General features: G+C 39.3%; 1 protein-coding gene across 1 annotated transcript in view; it reads left to right on the top strand.

The window, feature by feature from the left end:
* LOC110059432 (uncharacterized) overlaps positions 1 to 21,896 on the top strand; it is a 439,844-nt gene that overhangs the window by 11,151 nt on the left and 406,797 nt on the right. The gene's annotated exons all lie outside the window — the stretch shown is intronic.

Here is a 21,896-nt window from a genome sequence, read left to right as displayed (position 1 = left end):
ATAACTTAACACAGTTTTAATCTAACAACTGGGCCCGGCATCACAATATAGAATGCAAGTAATCAACATGATCACCGACTTGTCCCTCCAGAGAGAATAATTAAACAGACTGAGATAGAACATACATTTCTGAAATAGAAATGGAGCAAGACAAACCACACTTTATAACTCGACATATGGCAAATTACAGAGGTGTCAAACTCTACAAAGCGATAGATAACAGCTGAAACCATGCTGAGCTCTAACCTCTAACAGTCATGTAACATGTACCTCCAACATGTACTTTGTCAAATATTTTTGCAAAAGGGGAATTCCTGAAAAACACTAAAAAGCAAGCCAAACCAACCTGCTCCAAACTTATTTACCAATTTTGACAGGGGTTACATATCGGCAGTGAGAGACTGATCCAAGTTTTCACTCACAATTTGCTTTCAAGACTGACAGCTGGACACAAAGCTAATGAAGGCTTACTCTTCTTTCACATATTCATCAAACACCTTTTCCTGATTGCAGTTGCCTCTTGTTCACACACCGCAGCTAGTTGCCACTTGTTCCACTACTCATCACCATTTTGAATTTGTCAAACAAACTTGAAAAATTCAGCTTAAACTTTTTAAGTTGTCAAACCAAACTTGCCACATGCACAATTCATTACACTGTCCCCTTAAGTTTCATGGAAATCTTTCAAATCTACATATTCTTTAACATTGTTCAAAGAGGAGGGATTTACTTAGAAAAAAGTCATGTACTAATTACTAAATAGATCTGCTTATTGTAATGATTTCAGGGCTCAAAATAGCGATTTTCTGGTCACCAATGAGATCCAAAATCAAGTGTTTGCAACCAGATATTAAGAGCAGCTTGCTGTAACAATCACCTATACCTTATGCAGGATAGAAAAAAAATGATTTTCTCAAACTTTGTCAGGAAGGAGGTTTTCAGTAACTTGTTTCAAAACTGTAACTTTTAGGTTGTTTGAATATTTATTTTCTTGTTGAGACAGCCTTACATATACATATTTTGCCCTGCAAAAAGCAAAACGCAGCCCTAAAATTACACTTTTTACAAATGTGCAGTGCCAGAAAATATCCATACTACCCCCACAGAAGGGATAGAAATTTCCTGGGGGGCGGGGGGTTCTCTAAGACCAAAAAATTTGAAGAAATGTATGAAGTTTAATTGGAATTTCTGGAGGGGTGGCAGGTCTTGGAAGAAATCCCTTCTGTGGGGGAGGTATGGATATTTTCTGGAACTACACAATGCTAGCAAGCTAAAATAATAAGTGTGACTGGAAAAGCTAACCCATAGAACTAACATGTCGTCGTTTAGTAGTTATTCAGCACGGTCAGATTTGTATGTAACCTGGATTTTCATCAAATTCTCAAAATTATATGCTTTGACAATGTTGTGTCTTGTCAAAATTTAGTTCAATTTCATGGACCAAATTCGTGGCACATGGTTTACGTGTACCTGTCAAAACAATTTTCCTGGTTAAAATTACCCCTTAATCTAAGTTTTTATTGCAAATCTAGCTTGGGCAAAACAAAATGAAAATATAAAACACAAAAATTGAGAGCATCTTGAAGCACTTGTTGTAAGCTTACTGCCTGACATTTTGAGCTTTCACACCGTGATCATTATCTCCAACATTGATCCAGAAATGTTTGCCTGTAGGTCTAATTTCCAGTAAAATTGTCTTTAGGTCTCTAAGATCAGTTACTGCAATTGAAAATACATATCAGGCTGCAAAAAAGAATTTTAAGCAGATGTTAATTTTGGATAAGAAATCATACATTTGGCTGTTGGTGACTACAGACAATGCACACAACAAAATATCAGATACCATAAATTCTCGAATTAGCACCCCATTCAAATAAGCGCCCATCCTATCGGCCAAAACTGAAACTAAGTGCCCCCACTAGAATAAGCGCAACCCCTCCCCTCCCCCTATTTTGTGGACGAGTAATGAGACAGCAAAGGATGGATAGTTTTCATCAAGTAGTATTAGATTTGTACATTGTTTCATTTTGTGACCACATGAATTTCTAATGGTGCCATTATTAAACTATAGAATCAGCTTTTTATTTCGATAAACAACTTATGGTATTGTTTACATGCAGATGATGTATTAAAAGAATGATCATATCAGGCCACGATGTGGGAAAAATTAAATAAGAGCTCCTCCCCTGGCTTAAGCACCCCCCTCGAATAAGCGCCCCTGTCTTCTCTTAAATTTGAAATAAGCTCCCTGGACGCTAATTCAAGGATTTACCATAATAAATCAGCATCGAGAAAAATTTTAGAGAAAACTAGTAGAATATATCTGTCAGTTGGCGAAATTTCTTACTTTAAACCTATCTTGATAAAAATTGGCTGAAATGGTAACATCGCTTGCAAGCTTTACATTGCATACATGTACAAAACATTCTTAATTGTAGCTAGGTCTGAAACAGCTAGAGTATGGCTTTAAGGGTCAGTACTTACATAGGGTATCAAATGTTTGGTCAGGGCGTTAATAGGGTAGGAAAAATTGTAGCAAAAAAAAATCAATTTTGCTCTTAAATAGGGTAAGGGTTTTCGAAAGTGCCCACCCAATTTTTCAGGGAGCACCTCCTCCCCTGTGGGTATAGGGAGGGGATCTGGTGGTTTCAAATTGACTGATACAAAAATGTACATTACAAGTAAAAGCATTTCAAACAAAATTAATTTCCAAAACATATAGCAGTTTACACATAAGATTAAATGCCATGTATTGTCTCATTCCAGATATACAATTACTCTAAAAAATCTTGTCATGATTAAACAAAGACAAATAATTCATCTGAGAAAAAATTATTCACCTTTTAAGGCAAATATATATATAAAAAATTATTTTTATTTGATCTAGTCTGCTGTGTGTGTGTAGGATGGAGTGGGGGCAACACTCGCGAGAATACTGAAGATACCGCAGGTGGGGAGCAACACTCACGAAAATACACATATGGCGGAGGGGGTGGGCGGAGATACATGATGATAATTCAAGCAGAACGAAGCTAACATAAAAGCAAGCTGGAACCCGATCAAAAGGGGAAGAAATACATATTACTACAGTTAACAATGTAAGTAAATCAAATATATTTTGTATGTCCAAAAAGCTTACTTGCAATGCGAGTTCAATCGCTTGCCAACAAAGTTCTCCAGCTCCGAGCGCAGTTCTTCCCTAAATATACAACAAGTACACTGATAAGGAGCAAGCTCTCCATAGGGACAAAGCATGAAAGCACTACAAGGAAAGGTACTAAATACACAGAGAATAAGGACAAATTAACCTTTTACTCTGCCTTTTTTCGGCCTCCGTCACTTTTCGCGGTTCAACATGTACGAACTGTTACTGCAAAGAATGCTGGGAGCGTTCACTCATCTCGCTCGGTACCCGCGCGAGTTGATGTCGTGACAATATTCGCGCGTAATCCATATTTGATACCCTATTTATGACAAAAACGGCTGAAAAACCATATACCCTTTGGGACCGCATATACCTATATAGCCCATAAAAAGCCTGGTTCTCATATCCAGCCGACCTATCTGCGACATAGTCGCCGGTTGCAACTGAAAATGTTCGGCGACCTTTTGCAGTGGGTCCCCGGCGCGTCAGCGATGGATCGCCGACGTACATGTACTCAAATTTGCGCGAAATGTAAATCGAATGGGCGCAATTTTCAACCATTCCACCTGTAAATATGGATCGAATCGGCGTTGCGTTCGCAGATGGATTCAGATGATGTTCACATAAAATATTTTCATCGCCGACAATCGCCGGCTTGCCTGCGACTCAAGCGTATACCTATATAGCCCATATGAAGCCTGGTTACTCCACCTGTAAATATGGATCGAATCGTCGTTCCCTTCGCAGATGATGTTTGCATAAAATATTTTCATCGCCGAGAATCACCGACAACCGCCGGCTTCCCTGCGAAGTTGAACTCACCTCAACTTCGCAGGCAAGCCGGCGCTCAATGCCTGGGACAGATTATGATTCGACGATAAATGTTCGCATATGCCGTAACGGTCTCCCAGGTAGGCTTAAGGGAAAGCCCCTCCCCCGGGATATTTCATGCCTTCACGGATTGATATTTTAGTTGAAGCCTGTTGTGAGTGGACCGAACCTGCATTTTCGTACCTCCTGGCAGCAAATTTACAGGTAGTTAGGTAGTCAGCCATTAGGCATTTTTACAAATAATAATATCTTGAGTTTGTTAGCACGCGAAAACAAAACGCACAAAAACACCTCTCATGGCTAAACCTCATGGCCTCTCATGGCTACCCCTGACATAGCAAGATTGGTATAATTTACGGTCAGCCAGGTTTGATGTCCTTAACTAAAAAGTGTTTACAGCTACAGGGGGACTCCTTGAAATGGGTAGCAAAACTAAAAAAATTAGCCAAAAAATTGTAATCCCTCTGCAGGGGGCTGAACGCCATGCCCTTCCGAACCGAAGTTGGAAAATGAAAATATAACCACTGGGCTACAAGGGGACTCCTTGAACTGGATAGTAAATTTAACGCTACCTATATGCACAAGAAATGTAGTTTTTATTGACAGGCTAATCTTGCATTGGCAAATGTGCTATGAAAAAATGACAGACCTTTGGTCAGTTATAGAGTTCTTTTACGTCCATTATTTAACGTTTTCAAAACAAAACAAAAATAACCTTTAAGAAAAAAAAAATGAAAAAGAAATCCCTCTGAGTCCCTCTGCGGCTGAACACCATGCCCTTCCGAACCGAAGCTCCGGAAATGTAACCACTGAGCTACAGGGGGACTCCTTGAATTGGGTAGCAAATTTAACGCTACCTATATGCACAAGAAATGTAGTTTTTATTGAAAGGCTAATCTTGCATTCGGAAAAATGCCATAAAAAAATTACAGACCTTAAATCAGGTATACAGTTTTTTTTTGAGTTCATTATTTAATCTTTTCAAAGCAAAACTCAAAAACACGTTCCAGGCCAAAAAAAAATAACAAAAAAATTTGGAGTCCCTCTCCAGGGGGCTGAACGCCATGCCCTTCCGAACCGAAGCTCGGAAATGTAACCACTGGGCACACGGGGACTCCTAGAATTGGGTAGAAAATTTAACGCTACCTATCTGCACATCAAATGTAGTTTTTTATTGACAGGCTAACCTCTGCGTGGGGCTCAACGCCATGCCCTTCCGAACCGAAGCTCGGAAATGTAACCACTAGGCTACAGGGGGACTCCTTGAATTGGGTAGCAAATTTAACGATACCTATCTGCACATCAAATGTAGTTTTTATTGACAGGATAATCTTCCATTAAGAAATGTGCTATAAAATATGACAGACCTCGCATCAGTTATAGATTTTTTTTTAAGTCCATTATTTAATCTTTTCAAAGCAAAAAAGAAAAAAAAAAAACGTTCAAGACCAGAATAAATGGGAAAAAAAAATTTGGAGTCCCTCTGCGGGGGGCTGAACGCCATGCCCTTCCGAACCGAAGCTCGGAAATGTAACCACTGGGCTACAGGGGGACTCCTTGAATTGGGTAGCAAATTTAACGATACCTATCTGCACATCAAATGTAGTTTTTATTGACAGGATAATCTTCCATCAAGAAATGTGCTATAAAATATGACAAACGTCGCATCAGTTATAGATTTGTTTTTAAGTCCATTATTTAATCTTTTCAAAGCAAAAAAGAAAAAAAAATGTTCAAGACCAAAATAAATGGAAAAAAAAGTTTGGAGTCCCTCTGCGGGGGGCTGAACGCCATGCCCTTTCGAACCGAAGCTCGGAAATGTAACCACTGGGCTACAGGGGGACTCCTTGAATTGGGTAGCAAATTTGACGATACCTATCTGCACATCAAATGTAGTTTTTATTGACAGGATAATCTTCCATCAAGAAATGTGCTATAAAATATGACAAACGTCGCATCAGTTATAGATTTTTTTTTTAAGTCCATTATTTAATCTTTTCAAAGCAAAAAAGAAAAAAAAAATGTTCAAGAACAAAATAAATGGAAAAAAAAGTTTGGAGTCCCTCTGCGGGGGGCTGAACGCCATGCCCTTCCGAACCGAAGCTCGGAAATGCAACAACTGGGCTACAGGGGGACTCCTTGAATTGGGTAGCAAGTTTAACGCTACCTATCTGCACATCAAATGTAGTTTTTATTGACAGGATAATCTTCCATTAAGAAATGTGCTATAAAATATGACAGACTTCGCATCAGTTATAGGTTTTTTTTAAGTCCATTATTTAATCTTTTCAAAGCAAAAAAGAAAAAAAAAAACGTTCAAAACCAGAATAAATGGAAAAAAAAATTTGGAGTCCCTCTGCGGGGGACTGAACGCCATGCCCTTCCGAACCGAAGCTCGGAAATGTAACCACTGGGCTACAGGGGGACTCCTTGAATTGGGTAGCAAATTTAACGATACCTATCTGCACATCAAATGTAGTTTTTATTGACAGGATAATCTTCCATTAAGAAATGTGCTATAAAATATGACAGACCTCGCATCAGTTATAGATTTTTTTTTAAGTCCATTATTTAATCTTTTCAAAGCAAAAAAGAAAAAAAAAATGTTCAAGAACAAAATAAATGGAAAAAAAAGTTTGGAGTCCCTCTGCGGGGGGCTGAACGCCATGCCCTTCCGAACCGAAGCTCGGAAATGCAACAACTGGGCTACAGGGGGACTCCTTGAATTGGGTAGCAAGTTTAACGCTACCTATCTGCACATCAAATGTAGTTTTTATTGACAGGATAATCTTCCATTAAGAAATGTGCTATAAAATATGACAGACTTCGCATCAGTTATAGGTTTTTTTTAAGTCCATTATTTAATCTTTTCAAAGCAAAAAAGAAAAAAAAAAACGTTCAAAACCAGAATAAATGGAAAAAAAAATTTGGAGTCCCTCTGCGGGGGACTGAACGCCATGCCCTTCCGAACCGAAGCTCGGAAATGTAACCACTGGGCTACAGGGGGACTCCTTGAATTGGGTAGCAAATTTAACGATACCTATCTGCACATCAAATGTAGTTTTTATTGACAGGATAATCTTCCATTAAGAAATGTGCTATAAAATATGACAGACCTCGCATCAGTTATAGATTTTTTTTTAAGTCCATTATTTAATCTTTTCAAAGCAAAAAAGAAAAAAAAACGTTCAAGACCAGAATAAATGGGAAAAAAAAATTTGGAGTCCCTCTGCGGGGGGCTGAACGCCATGCCCTTCCGAACCGAAGCTCGGAAATGTAACCACTAGGCTACAGGGGGACTCCTTGAATTGGGTAGCAAATTTAACGATACCTATCTGCACATCAAATGTAGTTTTTATTGACAGGATAATCTTCCATTAAGAAATGTGCTATAAAATATGACAGACCTCGCATCAGTTATAGATTTTTTTTTAAGTCCATTATTTAATCTTTTCAAAGCAAAAAAGAAAAAAAAACGTTCAAGACCAGAATAAATGGGAAAAAAAAATTTGGAGTCCCTCTGCGGGGGGCTGAACGCCATGCCCTTCCGAACCGAAGCTCGGAAATGTAACCACTAGGCTACAGGGGGACTCCTTGAATTGGGTAGCAAATTTAACGATACCTATCTGCACATCAAATGTAGTTTTTATTGACAGGATAATCTTCCATCAAGAAATGTGCTATAAAATATGACAAACGTCGCATCAGTTACAGATTTTTTTTTTAAGTCCATTATTTAATCTTTTCAAAGCAAAAAAGAAAAAAAAAATGTTCAAGAACAAAATAAATGGAAAAAAAATTTTGGAGTCCCTCTGCGGGGGGCTGAACGCCATGCCCTTCCGAACCGAAGCTCGGAAATGTAACCACTGGGCTACAGGGGGACTCCTTGAATTGGGTAGCAAATTTAACGATACCTATCTGCACATCAAATGTAGTTTTTATTGACAGGATAATCTTCCATTAAGAAATGTGCTATAAAATATGACAGACCTCGCATCAGTTATAGATTTTTTTTTAAGTCCATTATTTAATCTTTTCAAAGCAAAAAAGAAAGAAAAAACGTTCAAGACCAGAATAAATGGAAAAAAAAATTTGGAGTCCCTCTGCGGGGGGCTGAACGCCATGCCCTTCCGAACCGAAGCTCGGAAATGTAACCACTGGGCTACAGGGGGACTCCTTGAATTGGGTAGCAAATTTAACGATACCTATCTGCACATCAAATGTAGTTTTTATTGACAGGATAATCTTCCATTAAGAAATGTACTATAAAATATGACAGACCTCGCATCAGTTATAGATTTTTTTTTAAGTCCATTATTTAATCTTTTCAAAGCAAAAAAGAAAAAAAAAACGTTCAAGACCAGAATAAATGGAAAAAAAAATTTGGAGTCCCTCTGCGGGGGGCTGAACGCCATGCCCTTTCGAACCGAAGCTCGGAAATGTAACCACTGGGCTACAGGGGGACTCCTTGAATTGGGTAGCAAATTTAACGCTACCTATCTGCGCATCAAATGTAGTTTTTATTGACAAGCTAAACTTGCATTGGGAAATGTGCTTTAAAAAAATGACAGACCTTGCATCAGTTATGGAGTTTTTTTTTAGGTCCATTATTTAATCTTTTTAAAGCGAAACTCAAAAAAACGTTCAAGGCAAAAGAAAAAAAAAATGACACAAAAATTTGGAGTCCCTCTGCGTGGGGCTGAACGCCATGCCCTTCCGAACCGAAGCTCGGAAATGTAACCACTGGGCTACAGGGGGACTCCTTGAATTGGGTAGCAAATTTAACGATACCTATCTGCACATCAAATGTAGTTTTTATTGACAGGATAATCTTCCATTAAGAAATGTGCTATAAAATATGACAGACCTCGCATCAGTTATAGATTTTTTTTTAGGTCCATTATTTAATCTTTTCAAAGCAAAAAAGAAAGAAAAAACGTTCAAGACCAGAATAAATGGAAAAAAAAATTTGGAGTCCCTCTGCGGGGGGCTGAACGCCATGCCCTTCCGAACCGAAGCTCGGAAATGTAACCACTGGGCTACAGGGGGACTCCTTGAATTGGGTAGCAAATTTAACGATACCTATCTGCACATCAAATGTAGTTTTTATTGACAGGATAATCTTCCATTAAGAAATGTGCTATAAAATATGACAGACCTCGCATCAGTTATAGATTTTTTTTTAAGTCCATTATTTAATCTTTTCAAAGCAAAAAAGAAAAAAAAAACGTTCAAGACCAGAATAAATGGAAAAAAAAGTTTGGAGTCCCTCTGCGGGGGGCTGAACGCCATGCCCTTCCGAACCGAAGCTCGGAAATGTAACCACTGGGCTACAGGGGGACTCCTTGAATTGGGTAGCAAATTTAACGCTACCTATCTGCGCATCAAATGTAGTTTTTATTGACAAGCTAAACTTGCATTGGGAAATGTGCTTTAAAAAAATGACAGACCTTGCATCAGTTATAGAATTTTTTTATGTCCATTATTTAATCTTTTTAAAGCAAAACTCAAAAAAACGTTCAAGGCAAAAGAAAAAAACAAATGACACAAAAATTTGGAGTCCCTCTGCGGGGGGCTGAACGCCATGCCCTTCCGAACCGAAGCTCGGAAATGTAACCACTGGGCTACAGGGGGACTCCTTGAATTGGGTAGCAAATTTAACGCTACCTATCTGCGCATCAAATGTAGTTTTTATTGACAAGCTAAACTTGCATTGGGAAATGTGCTTTAAAAAAATGACAGACCTTGCATCAGTTATAGAATTTTTTTAAGTCCATTATTTAATCTTTTTAAAGCAAAACTCAAAAAAACGTTCAAGGCAAAAGAAAAAAACAAATGACACAAAAATTTGGAGTCCCTCTGCGGGGTGCTGAACGCCATGCCCTTCCGAACCGAAGCTCGGAAATGTAACCACTAGGCTACAGGGGGACTCCTTGAATTGGGTAGCAAATTTAACGATACCTATCTGCACATCAAATGTAGTTTTTATTGACAGGATAATCTTCCATCAAGAAATGTGCTATAAAATATGACAAACCTCGCATCAGTTATAGATTTGTTTTTAAGTCCATTATTTAATCTTTTCAAAGCAAAAAAGAAAAAAAAATGTTCAAGAACAAAATAAATGGAAAAAAAATTTTGGAGTCCCTCTGCGGGGGGCTGAACGCCATGCCCTTCCGAACCGAAGCTCGGAAATGCAACAACTGGGCTACAGGGGGACTCCTTGAATTGGGTAGCAAGTTTAACGCTACCTATCTGCGCATCAAATGTAGATTTTATTGGCAGGCTGAACTTGCATTGGGAAATGTGCTTTAAGAAAATGACAGACCTTGCATCAGTTATGGAGTTTTTTTTTAAGTCCATTATTTAATCTTTTTAAAGCGAAACTCAAAAAAACGTTCAAGGCAAAAGAAAAAAAAAATGACACAAAAATTTGGAGTCCCTCTGCGTGGGGCTGAACGCCATGCCCTTCCGAACCGAAGCTCGGAAATGTAACCACTGGGCTACAGGGGGACTCCTTGAATTGGGTAGCAAATTTAACGATACCTATCTGCACATCAAATGTAGTTTTTATTGACAGGATAATCTTCCATCAAGAAATGTGCTATAAAATATGACAAACGTCGCATCAGTTATAGATTTTTTTTTTAAGTCCATTATTTAATCTTTTCAAAGCAAAAAAGAAAAAAAAATGTTCAAGACCAAAATAAATGGAAAAAAAAGTTTGGAGTCCCTCTGCGGGGGGCTGAACGCCATGCCCTTCCGAACCGAAGCTCGGAAATGTAACCACTGGGCTACAGGGGGACTCCTTGAATTGGGTAGCAAATTTAACGATACCTATCTGCACATCAAATGTAGTTTTTATTGACAGGATAATCTTCCATCAAGAAATGTGCTATAAAATATGACAAACGTCGCATCAGTTATAGATTTTTTTTTAAGTTCATTATTTAATCTTTTCAAAGCAAAAAAGAAAAAAACAACGTTCAAGACCAGAATAAATGGAAAAAAAAAATTTGGAGTCCCTCTGCGGGGGGCTGAACGCCATGCCCTTCCGAACCGAAGCTCGGAAATGTAACCACTGGGCTACAGGGGGACTCCTTGAATTGGGTAGCAAGTTTAACGATACCTATCTGCACATCAAATGTAGTTTTTATTGACAGGATAATCTTCCATCAAGAAATGTGCTATAAAATATGACAAACGTCGCATCAGTTATAGATTTTTTTTTAAGTCCATTATTTAATCTTTTCAAAGCAAAAAAGAAAAAAAAATGTTCAAGACCAAAATAAATGGAAAAAAAAGTTTGGAGTCCCTCTGCGGGGTGCTGAACGCCATGCCCTTCCGAACCGAAGCTCGGAAATGTAACCACTGGGCTACAGGGGGACTCCTTGAATTGGGTAGCAAATTTAACGCTACCTATCTGCGCATCAAATGTAGTTTTTATTGACAAGCTAAACTTGCATTGGGAAATGTGTTTTAAAAAAATGACAGACCTAGCATCAGTTATAGAATTTTTTTAAGTCCATTATTTAATCTTTTTAAAGCAAAACTCAAAAAAACGTTCAAGGCAAAAGAAAAAAAAAAATGACACAAAAATTTGGAGTCCCTCTGCGGGTTGCTGAACGCCATGCCCTTCCGAACCGAAGCTCGGAAATGTAACCACTAGGCTACAGGGGGACTCCTTGAATTGGGTAGCAAATTTAACGATACCTATCTGCACATCAAATGTAGTTTTTATTGACAGGATAATCTTCCATCAAGAAATGTGCTATAAAATATGACAAACGTCGCATCAGTTATAGATTTGTTTTTAAGTCCATTATTTAATCTTTTCAAAGCAAAAAAGAAAAAAAATGTTCAAGACCAAAATAAATGGAAAAAAAAATTTGGAGTCCCTCTGCGGGGGGCTGAACGCCATGCCCTTCCGAACCGAAGCTCGGAAATGCAACAACTGGGCTACAGGGGGACTCCTTGAATTGGGTAGCAAGTTTAACGCTACCTATCTGCGCATCAAATGTAGTTTTTATTGACAGGCTAAACTTGCATTGGGAAATGTGCTTTAAAAAAATGACAGACCTTGCATCAGTTATGGCGTTTTTTTTTAAGTCCGTTATTTAATCTTTTTAAAGCGAAACTCAAAAAAACGTTCAAGGCAAAAGAAAAAAAAAATGACACAAAAATTTGGAGTCCCTCTGCGTGGGGCTGAACGCCATGCCCTTCCGAACCGAAGCTCGGAAATGCAACAACTGGGCTACAGGGGGACTCCTTGAATTGGGTAGCAAATTTAACGATACCTATCTGCACATCAAATGTAGTTTTTATTGACAGGATAATCTTCCATTAAGAAATGTGCTATAAAATATGACAGACCTCGCATCAGTTATAGAGTTTTTTTAAGTCCATTATTTAATCTTTTCAAAGCAAAAGAGAAAAAAAAAATGTTCAAGACCAAAATAAATGGAAAAACAATTTGGAGTCCCTCTGCAGGGGGCTGAACGCCATGCCCTTCCGAACCGAAGCTCGGAAATGTAACCACTGGGCTACAGGGGGACTCCTTGAATTGGGTAGCAAATTTAACGATACCTATCTGCACATCAAATGTAGTTTTTATTGACAGGATAATCTTCCGTTAAGAAATGTGCTATAAAATATGACAGACCTCGCATCAGTTATAGAGTTTTTTTAAGTCCATTATTTAATCTTTTCAAAGCAAAAGAGAAAAAAAAAATGTTCAAGACCAAAATAAATGGAAAAACAATTTGGAGTCCCTCTGCAGGGGGCTGAACGCCATGCCCTTCCGAACCGAAGCTCGGAAATGTAACCACTGGGCTACAGGGGGACTCCTTGAATTGGGTAGCAAGTTTAACGCTACCTATCTGCGCATCAAATGTAGTTTTTATTGACAAGCTAAACTTGCATTGGGAAATTTGCTTGAAAAAGATGACAGACCTTGCATCAGTTTTAATCTTTTTAAAGCAAAACTCAAAAAATCGTTCAAGGGAAAAGAAAAAAAATGACACAAAAATTTGGAGTCCCTCTGCGGGGGGCTGAACGCCATGCCCTTCCGAACCGAAGCTCGGAAATGTAACCACTGGGCTACAGGGGGACTCCTTGAATTGGGTAGCAAGTTAAACGCTACCTATCTGCTCATCCAATATAGTTGTTATTGACAGGGTAATCTTGCATTGGGAAATATGCTATAAAATATGACAGACCTCGCACCATTTATGGATTTTTTTTTAGTCTATTATTTAATCTTTTTTAAATCAAAAGAGAGAAAAAAACGTTCAAGACCAAAAAAAATGGAAAAAAAATTGGAGTCCTTTTTCGGGGGGCTGAACGCCATGCCCTTCGGAACCGAAGCTCGGAAATGTAACCACTGCGCTACAGGGAGACTCCTTGAATTTGGTAACAAAGTTAACGCTACCTACATGCGCATCAAATGTAGTTGTTATTGACAGGCTAATCTTGCATTTGCAAATATGCTATAAAAAAATGACAGACCTTCCATCAGATATAGAGTTTTTTTTGAGCTCATTATTTAATCTTTTCAAAGCGAAACTCAAAAAAACGTTCAAGGCAAAAAAAAAAGTGACAAAAAAGTTTGGAGTCCCTCAGCGGGGTGCTGAACGTTATGCCCTTCCGAACCGAAGCTCGGAAATGTAATATAGTTTTTATTGACGGGTTAATCTTCCATTGGGGAATGTGCTATAAAATATGACAGACCTCGCATCAGTTATAGAGTTTGTTTTTTTTTAAGTCCATTATTTAATCTTTTCAAAGCAAAAACACAGAAAACGTTCAAGACCAAAAAAAAACGGAAAAATAATTGGAGCGCCCATGCGGGGAGCTAAACGCCATGCCCTTGGAAAAAGGCGCCACACTTGGAAAACTGCGCCACACTTAGAAAAACGTGCCACACTTGCAAAAAAAAGCCATACTTGGAAAAATAAGCATTACTTGGTAAAATGTGTTACACTTGAATAAATGCGGCACAGTTGGTAAAATGCGCCACACTTGGAAAAATGCTTCACGTTTATCAAAATGCACCACACTTAGAAAAATGCCCCACACTTGGAAAATTGCGCCAAAGTTGGAAAAATGCGCCACACTTGGAAAAATGCGCCACACTTAAAAAAATGCGCCACACTTGCAAAAATGTGCCACACTTGGAAAAATGCCGCACAGTTGGTAAAATGAGGCAACCTTGGAAACATGCGCTACACTTAGCAAAATGCGCCACACTTGAAAAACTGCGCCACATTTGAAAAAAATGCGCCAAAGTTGGAAAAATGCGGCACACTTAGAAAACTGCGCCACACTTAGAAAAATGCGCCACACTTGAAAAAATGTGCCACACTTGGAAAACTGGGCAACACTCTAAAAAATGCGGCACAGTTGGAAAAATGCGTCACTCTTGGAAAACTGTGCCACACTTAAAAAAAATGCGCCGCACTTGCAAAAAACGTGCCACACTTGGAAAACTGGGCATTACTTGAAAAAGTGCGGCACAGTTGGTGAAATGCTGCAACCTTGGAAAATTGCGCCACACTTAGAAAAATGCGCCACACTAGGAAAAACTTGCCACACTTAGAAAAATGCGCCAAACTTGAAAAAAATGCGCCACACTTGTGAAAAATGCGGAACAGTTGGTAAAATGCACCACACTTGGAAAAATGCGCCAAACTTAGAAAAATGTGCCCCACAGTTCCGGCAAATCGAGCCAAAGTTGGTCAAAATCACGATGCGCGTAAGGCGGTCTCGGCTACTCTATCAGTCTTAAAATGAAGTTGGGCTGTATTTCGGCCTAGAAGCTCGAAACCGAGCGTTCAAATATTTTTCCTCTGTCCAATTTGCTGAAAACCAAGGCCATCACCAGTTAGTTTAGAGTCCCTGGGACTGGAAAATATCCCCCCAACCACTGGGCTACAGGGGAACTCCTTGAATTTGGTAGCAAATTTAACGCTACCTATATGCACATCAAATATTGGTCTTTATTGACAGGTTAAACTTGCATTGGGAAATGTGCTATAAAAACATGACAGTTATAGAGTTTTCTTTAAGTTCATTATTTAATCTTTTCAAAACAAAAGAAAAATAACGTTCAGGAGAGAAAAGAAAAGAAAAAAAAAGTTTGGAGTCCATCTGCGGGGGGCTGAACGCCATGCCCTTCTGAACCGAAGCTCGGAAATGTAACCACTAGGATACAGGGGAACTCCTTAAATTGGGAAGCAAATTTAACGGTACCTATATGCACATCAAATGCCACTGGGCTACAGGGGGACTCCTTGAATTGGGTTGGAAATTTAACGCTACCTATATGCACATGAAATGTAGTTTTAGGTGACAGTCTGATCTTGATTTGGAAAATGTGCTACGAAAAAGATGAAAGTTGAGGAGCGTGCACTATAGAAAATACACCAAGTAATCTGGTTAACAGTCCTAAAACAGGAAAATGGGCGCAAAGCTAACCAACATCTGAAGATCTTATCGTGGTTCAACCAGTCCCAGTAGCTTACAGCCAATTATGCCTTGTTTGTTGTGGCTTTACTTGAGTCATTGGGTGGACGTTTAATCGCTCAAGGAGATGTAAATCTTTCTAATTACACCACGAGAAGTAGCTGAAAGCTACCAGACTCCAGAATCCGAACATCCGAGCTGCTGCAAAAATTTTGGGAGCACGAGCAAGCGAGCACTCATTTAATTTTTGCGAGCAATTCGAGGAAAGTCTGAAAAAAATAATTATGTGCTGAATATTTTCCTATTAGACCGGTACCCAATTCCTAAATGTGAAAAGAATGCAATTTCCAGAGTTTCTATTCTAGTGAATTGATCACGCGCTGTTATTACAATGCTCGACGCTCCTGGCAGGGAAAAAGAAAGGTGAAATCAACAACTCTTGATCAAGGGATCTATTTTAGGCTTAATTGAACAGTCCGTCTTAGAAGCGACATGGGGAGCAGTACGTGTTCGTTCCTTTCCCATTTCCGAACAACCCGGCCCTGGGCCCCGTTTCTCGAAGGTCCCGAAGAGTTTTCGCACCCGGAAAGCCATAGCAAAATCTCAAACTTTATGATTACAAAGCTGTTTTTTTCACGTATTCTTAATATGACCAGAAGTTCCCTTTATACAAGAAGTTTCAGGCGTATACACCTTTCCGTTTTTAGATACAGATTAACTTGAAATGGCTTTTCGGGCCCGAAAAGTTTCCGGGGCTTTCGAGAAACAGGTTCCTGATCACAACAAATCAACCTGATATGAGCCCGCGATGCAATCGAAAACAAGTACTTGATCAGCGGTCACCTTTGAAAAGCACATGACCTCGATGAGCTATAAACCTAAGCCCGCGATATGGTGAAGTGTAATTGGTCAGCTGATACCTTGTTTTGACAGATGTCAATTGACCATAACATGGATGCCAAATATCAAAGACGTAAAGGTATAAATCAAGACTTGGTATTAGCTGGAGTATGGCCGCCATGTTGCTTGACGTCGTCGTCACGTCGTTGGGCGCACGCGCCCGCGATCCATGCCGTTAGCCATGTTGACCATGAAAAATAAGACGCATGGTTTTCTTTTTCTATGCATGCATGTGGTTCTGTTCCTATAGTTACGGTGGAACTAGCAGCGTTTAGTGCACTCTTAATGGTTGTGATTAGGTTAATCCCACAGGTCTGTTTGGTTACGAAGTACAGCAAAATAATTTGTTTCACTTAAAAAAGTGTAATATCGTGCCTAGTTTTGATTTTGACAATTCGACCAGCAGCTTTGCTAAGAACTTCCCAGCAAAAGAGGTAAACGTCATACACTCTGTAATAGTAGCTAACGGTAAAAGCAGATTGGTGGGTAGTTTTATTTGGACTCATTTTGTAACAAGAACTAATTTTATGAAATAGCATGGCCTCATTCTATTACAAGAACTGATCAGATTGATCATAGTTTCTTCGGTTTTAACATTCTAAGAAACCATCTCAAATTAATATTAATTTCAAAAGCCATCTCTTGAAGGTGAAACAACTAGACCTCTGAAAGAAAGTACAAGGGAGTTTAACAAAACCACGACGTCAACGGCAACGGCAACGGCAACGTCGCTGAACAAAAGGTTTAATGAGGAGAACAATGGCTGTGCATGTGCGTTGTAATTCTTGGTACTTTTCTTTGCCGTCCTCTGCAAAACAAGAGCGTGAAATGGCCAAGTTCTGCGTTGTCAGGACAACGTGAGCCCCGACGGCTAATTTTTGAAATTTTTATTTCGAATTTATTGATGTGTCCTAGATTCAGTGTCGTGATAGCTTTGACAATGATAAACAAATTAAATGACTTTAGGGTACCGCGAGATTCGTAGTAAAGTATAAAAGCACTTTTTAATCGACTTTGTCCTCGGCGTCGCCGTCGTGGTTATGACGCAATTTATCATCAATAAGAAGACAGATGCATAAAAAACTGATGTCGTATTTGTTAAATAGAACTACACTGATTAAAAAGAATTAGTTGGAGAAATAAGAACCGAATCAAATGGCAAACTGTTTGCCTTTACAGTCCACTCCTTGCGGAAACTCCGCCATCACAGACACCCACTATTACGGACAGAAGTTACATCCCCGGCCTAAACTACAAAGATATGTTTTTTTGCGTTTAAGGTGGACAGCCAAGTTCTCTAAGGGGTAGTACAATGCTTGCTGGCCTACAAGTTCGTTCATCAGAGTGGTGGGGCTGCCATGCCAACTGGATGGTCCACCTAAGGTAGGGAGCCCCTACTAAACGTAGCCAGCTCGCCAACTTCGCCGGGGAATCGAACCCCGCCTACCTCAAAAGTTACCCAACCAAAACACTGGACCCACAATAACGACAACAGTCCGCAGTCTAAATGTTCACTCTAAAAGACTTACGGGAAAATGTCCGTCAGCTGCGTGGAACTTGGGTAAAGACTTGCATGAAAGTGGTCAGCAAGAATAATCATGAATAAAATTGCCATATTTCGGGTAATGTTTCCAGACATTTCGGGCTTAGCCCTTCATCATTGGAAAACCATGTTCGTTGAAATCAGTGCAGTCACTGCTCGCACGCCCGTTGTCGTATCTGCCACCACATTTCCACCGAAACCAACCTCCAGGGCCCTCGATCCTCCATTGTCATCAAAAAGGCTTTTACCTGCCAAACGTCTGGCTTACTCTATACGGCATCTCCTGTGGCCGTTGCCCAGCCATCTTCATCGGCGGAACTGGGAGTACACTGAGACAACGTTTCGGCGAGCACCCTCGGAACATCGAGAAAAAACTGCCTAGTTTTCCCGTCGCTGAACATTTTAACGCAGCTGGATATTTTATTGCGATATCCTTGTTCGTGAATTTTGCTCTGCGGCGTGACCTCCCAGCAGAAGCGGCTGGAGATGCGCCTGATTTTCAAACTCGGCACCAGTTATCAGAGCGCTTAAATTCCGACTTCCGCGCACTGTACTTTTTTGTTTATCACTGACGCCCGCGCACTGTACTTTTTAAATTTTAATTTCAGATCCATGGCGTATACAAACGTTGCACTGATTTCAACGAACATGGTTTTTCATTGTCTGGAAACATTACCCGAAATATGCAACTTTTATTCCTGATTATTCTTACTGACCACTTTCATGTAAATGTCTACCAGTTTGTATGCTATTTTGACCTATATTGCATGGTTATGAACCAAAGTGGATGGGAACTACAAATTATAAGAAACTGGACATCGTAAAAGAAAATAGTAGTACGTGACACTTCGCAATCAAAAAATGGATCATTTTCATCACACCTCGCTATTACGGACTCTTGCTGTTTCAAGGACACCAAATGACGGTCCCGAGGGTGTCCCCTTTAACGAGATGTGGACTGTAGTAGCAAAATTCTCGAAGACCATCACGCCCGTTCTTAATTTAAGGAGGCTGGCAACAGTTTCCAGCACTTTTCTAACAGCTGTACTTTGAAGGATGAATACTAACACTGTGTAACAAGTACTTCTACAATAATGTTAAATGGTAAAAACACCCTTAATTTTAGCTGTAAGCGCTTGTAACTCAAAAACGAGCTAGGTGACCTCCATTTTTTGTTATCGAATTGTAATAAGCATGATAACATGCAACTTTTTGAAAAATTAAAAAAAAAACTCTGCGGAATGGGTTCAGAGCCACCTCAAATGTTCGAAAATTTAAGGTGGCTCTGAACCCACTCCGCAGTAGTTACACTGATAGTGTTTCGTTATATAAACTACAACATTGTAAAAGAAACTTAGAATTAATGTATAACGAACCGAAGTTTAACAGTTATTCTCTCTAACGTCGTCTTCTCGAGCTTTCGAGATGGTGACAGCTTAAAAGAAAGGAGATCCAAACATTAATAGATAAATAGAGATAAAATAAATTATATTCCCAGATACATAGTTTTCAGCTACAAAACTGTGCAACTTTTAGCTTCAGTAAGAATTTGACAATAAAGTTGACAGTTACTTATGATAATACATTGTTCGCAGATAGTCTTAGACAGCACTTTCGTTTCGTCCCGGCCAAGGGACTCTTCAGAGACCTTTCTGCTTGGCAAACTGGTTGGGCATCGCGCCCAAAGTCCCGTTCGCTAACAAAATGATGACAGGAATCTCGCCTTACATCGCATAAGGATTCCCGACCGTACTGATTCACGAGGGAAAACCTAAAATAAAGTTGACACTTACTTGTGACAATACATTATTCGTGGCTAGTCTTACGCAGCGCTTAAGAATTTGCGCAGCTTTTACCTAGACATTGCTCAGTTCTTAGAAGGAAAATTGCGTATCTTTTGGTTCGAACTGGAAAAGCTTTGAGCAAGATATTGCACCGCTTTTGGAAAGAGAACGGCTGTTATTTAACTCGAATTACACAGTGTTGAGCTACGAAAAAGTAGAGGAAATCATGTCGCTTTTATTAAACCGGCAATCGGGTACCTTTTAGCTTGAAAATGCGCATAATTTGGAAAAAACGTGCACTTTTTGGCAAGAGATTGCACACTTTTTAGCATTAAATGCGCCACCTTAAGCTAGAGTTGCGCAGCTTTTAGACGGAAACTACGTAGTTATTAATCGCAAATTATACAACATTTAGCTAGAGCTTGTACAAGTTAGAATGAAAAGTTGCACAAATTTTAACCAGATTTCACTAAGCTTTTAGCACAAAATTACGACTTTTAAGCTCTAAACAACACAGTTGGACCACTTTTAGCAAGAACATTGCTGAACAAATAAAGAAGCCTCGACTGAACTCTGTTCTGTTGTAAAGCACGCAGGAAACGGTAGAGCACGGAAGAAGTGTAGGGGAAAACACGAGACGTAGTTGAGCGTTCTTCCCTACTTCTTGAGTGCTCTACCGATTCCTAAGTGCTTTAGAACAGAACAGACCACAGTCGAGGCTTCTTTATTTGTTTTATGATAAGGAATCCAATAATTTCTCCGCGCATTCGTCTGAATTTTCAAACCAAACTTTATTTTCCAAACGCGTAAAAGTGGCGTCAGCCGTGCTCTGTTCTCTGATAAAGCACGCTAAAATTAGCCAATCACAATCCTTGTTAGAATTATTCAAATAATTTTATCGGCTAACAAAGCGACAGCTGTCAATCACAAACTGGACTTCAGCTAAGCTTCAGTTTCGAGTAGTCTCAAACGGCTTTCGAGAGAAGAACGATGCCTTCAAAGTTCACTTTTTAGTTAACTTTTAAATAAGGATCCGGTAAAGGATCCGGTAAAGGTAAAGGCAGGCAAAGGTTTGTAGGGAATCCGGCCATATTGTAGCTCATGAAAACGTGCACTTTTCCAATTGAAATGACGAAACAAGGAACTTAAAGCCTGCGGATGAAAATCCGAAATGCTGAGTTACATTTCAAAGGAGCTACAGTTGTAAACAGAGACAGCTAAATTGTTGTTTTCTGTCGTTGTTTTACTTGGTAAGTATAGTTACTGCCTTCGTAACAAATATAATGTCTTTTATCGAAGCACTGGTTAGGTTGAGAATTTGTTTATTTCGCTACGTGTTTTGTCGGCGGGAATCTAGCAAAACTTGTTATTTTAGTGCAGTCTTAACACTACTGTTGCTAACAATGGTGTCCGTGAGCCATATCTGCGTTTGTCTGAGTCACAGGGCATGTTTAATTTGGGTCAAATTTATCAAAATTCCGAAACAAAAATTTGAAAGCCAGCTTACTGTCATCAATCCGTGCTCTGTTGACTGATAAAGCACGCTGTTTCAGCCAATCAGTGCGCACGTTATATGGAAACTTTATTATAATAAACGATATTGGACAACGTTAGGGCGAAACCTTTATAATTACTGAATGAAAGCTAGGTAATTTCTTGCTGAAAATTTCCCAGAGGGCAAATTCCCTCGAAGTTTATCCCTTTATTTAGGCAGCAGACATAATAGGTTGGCAATTAATGCCATTTCCTTCGAAACAGTCACTGAGCCAATAAGAATTTGGTGCATATAAGCTCGTCTTTCAAGTAGAATGAAATAGCTTTGGAAAAACCATCTCTACGCAATATAACATCCTGACAGGAATACAAACTTAAACTTGGAACTCTGACTTTCCAAATTTTCCCTCAGCAAATCTCAAAGCGCTTTACAGTGTAACAACATCAACAGGGGTCTGAGGGTTTTCAACCAATCACAGCACGATTTTAAACAAAAGACTCTAAGTTTGTGTATGATTCCAGCAATCATGTTTTAGAAACAAGACTGCTAGCCACTGGAACAGACGATTTTAATTGGCTGATTACGTTCAAATTTCGTTAAATTGGACATGGACAGCACAACAAAAAAATACAGAAATAATGTCAGTTGAAGCCCACATGAAGAAATTCTTAACAGTTCAGCGACAAAGACAAGTCATTTTGAACTCGAATGAAATGGCTGACCCTACGACACAAA

This window comes from Orbicella faveolata, unplaced genomic scaffold (assembly GCF_042242905.1).
Source record: "Orbicella faveolata isolate gen_17 unplaced genomic scaffold, um_ofav_v1 contig_36, whole genome shotgun sequence".
Classification (NCBI taxonomy): Eukaryota; Metazoa; Cnidaria; class Anthozoa; order Scleractinia; family Merulinidae; genus Orbicella; species Orbicella faveolata.
Note: the sequence above shows the minus strand (reverse complement) of the source record. Positions and strands in the feature narration are given on the sequence as shown.